This window comes from Athene cunicularia (genome assembly GCF_003259725.1).
Source record: "Athene cunicularia isolate RWA chromosome 2 unlocalized genomic scaffold, athCun1 chr2_part1, whole genome shotgun sequence".
NCBI lineage: Eukaryota > Metazoa > Chordata > Aves > Strigiformes > Strigidae > Athene > Athene cunicularia.
The window spans coordinates 151,876,473-151,879,100 of NW_020799095.1; positions in this window are offsets into that span (position 1 = coordinate 151,876,473).

The following is a 2,628-nucleotide window of genomic DNA, read 5'->3' on the forward strand; positions in this document are numbered from 1 at the left end:
AGTCTTTTGGTGTTGGGTTTTTTTTTTTTTTTTTTTTTTTTTTTTTTAATAATTCCCAGCACTGTCTGTCTGATATTTGGACCAACTCTCCCAGCTCTGGAGATAAACCTCTGGTTGTGAGTGGCCAGATTGTGCCAGACAGCAGTCGAGCTTGATCAGGGTCTGAGTTATTACTGTGTGTTTCGATCTTTTCTTTTTTTTTTTTTTTTTTAAGAAAAAAACAAAAAAACAAACCAAACCACATTTTTAGGAAAAAGCTAGGAATGCATACAAGATGCAAAACAATCATTGACCCCAGTTGTGCTTCCCCCACTGAGAGATGTTGCTTGACTTGCAAACATCTCTGCTTCAACTTTCCTTTGGGCCACCTGGGTAATCTTTAAGGACAGTGGCATTTACCTTGCCATTAACTGTATAATATGAAGGATGGAAACACAAAGTTAAAAAAAAAAAAGTCCAAATAGTTTAAAAATAGGGAAAGTCATTACTTATAAAAACTGTGATATTATTGTTCAATTTTAGATTATTCTATGAAACAGGAAAGCACAAAGGCCTCCCTCAGATGCCGGGTTGTATGATATTGTAATTATTATAATTACACATTATGAATTTTAGCATACAGATATCTTTCTACTGTATTTTAATTCTTTTTTTTTTTTCCCCTTTCTCCTGCCCGACCAAGCCTGCCCTCTTCTCTCCAACCTTCCTCATTCACCCATTCACTCCAGCCGACTTGCAGGACATTAACGGTGTTATGTAATTACAGAGATAAATGTTTGTTTAATAACTGTTGATATTCGACTTTCTCTGCTCAGCTCCTCCGGTTAATTCTGTTTTCCCATGCCCTGCCCTGCCCCATGCCATGCCTTCCCCTCCCTCCTCTCTGTGTTCGTCAGGTTTTTTTTTTTCTGTACAGTTTTCAGAGCACAAATGAATGTGTCTTATTTCTAATAAAAGAGGTGTAAACTCTAGCGATGTCTGCTTTTTAAAAGCGCCCCTGCCCGCGCCCCACGTGTGGTTTGCATCGCGCCCGGGTGCTGGGAAACACCTCTCCTGGATCTTCAAGCTGCCACCTTGGCTCTCTACTCTGGAAGAGCCATAGCCCGTGGCTGAACTTGTCCCACGAGTGCATCTTTTGCTTTCAGCTTTGTAGCTTCTTGACACCCCCAAAAATACCTTCCCTTAGGAATTCCCTTTTCTGTGCAGCGCAGCCTGTTTTTCCACAAGTATCTCTAACCCAAACTTTGATGCCCCTTTCCCAATATCACGTGCCGTGAGAGGCCAATATTTAACACGGATGTGGCAGCGTTACTGGCAGAGGGCAGTGATGCTGGGTTATAGTTTCCGATGGAGGCAGGGCAACGCTGATGCTACCCTGCCTGCAAAGCCAATCTCAACATTTCCTGGGTTTCCCTGGACCTCCTGCATTACCAGGGAGTCTGTGAGCAGGAGCATGGCTCAGTGCACGAGGCGGTTAAGGATATCACTCACGAAAGATGACAAGAAATGAGCGAGGGATTAGTCACTTCCTTGGTGATTACCCTTGAATGGCTGAAATCCTCCAGCAAGAAAATGCACCCTTATGTCCCCGACTCTGCCCCATCACCTGATTGACAGCTCTTAGGTTTATGGGCAGGACTGCAGGAGGCTTAGGGGTCTGGCGAGTCAGATCCAGGGCTGCTGCTCTCCAGAGACTTGATCCAAAGCCATGGTGGCCTGGTAGCTCCCCAGATGTAATGACTTCTCTTGGCCTGACTGAAATGGATATCCTGAAACATCTGAAACTATTACAGAGGCATGAGGCTGCCTGGAGGCTCTTAGCACAGTCCCCCTGTCCCTGAGCCATGATCCAACTTCTTCAATGAGCAGCACCTGATGGTGAGTCCCAGGGCCTCTCCATCCTTCCTACGTAGATGTTTCTCTCTCACCCTACGCATCCCATGCCATGATCCTATAACATTAGCAGAAAGAAGGGAAATTCTAACCACCAAGCACCACATGAGGGGATGGGCTGGGAGGGCAGGAGAGCCCAAACCCTAGATCACAGCCCTAGAGATGGGTCAGGAGGTCCTGCTGCTTTTCACCAAGGGGAGCTGGAAGGAGGGAGCACGTGCCCACGCTGATATTAAGAGCACTGTCAGAGGCAGTAGATGCAGGTCAGTGCACGTACAGGCGATTTCGGTTTGCGCTGTGGTGATAATGTGATGTGGCTACAAGCGAGAGTCATAGCACAGCTCAACTTGGAAAAAGCTTCCTGAGGTTCCCCTGAACTGTCCTACGACCCCAGTCACCCCAAGCTGTAGCCATGGGGTGAACAGAGAACACCTGTACATATAGCATGATCTCACAGGGAGGAAGCACAAGCCACACTGAGGTAGTGGATAAATGTTATGTTGCACTTGTAAGGAATGACACTTCCTGGGAAGTAAGTGTAGAGGCTTGTGTTGCTACGCTGGGAAAATTGAGAAGAGTCTGAAAACAGAAGAAAATTAAAAGCATTACCCTTTGGCTGCTGTGATGGATGCAGTCAATCCCATAACCAATCTGGCAGTATTTTGCTTCAGGCTCCAATGGAGGTAAAGGTCTGAGCCATAGCCAGGCCAAGAACTCCCTTAGGAAATCCACAAA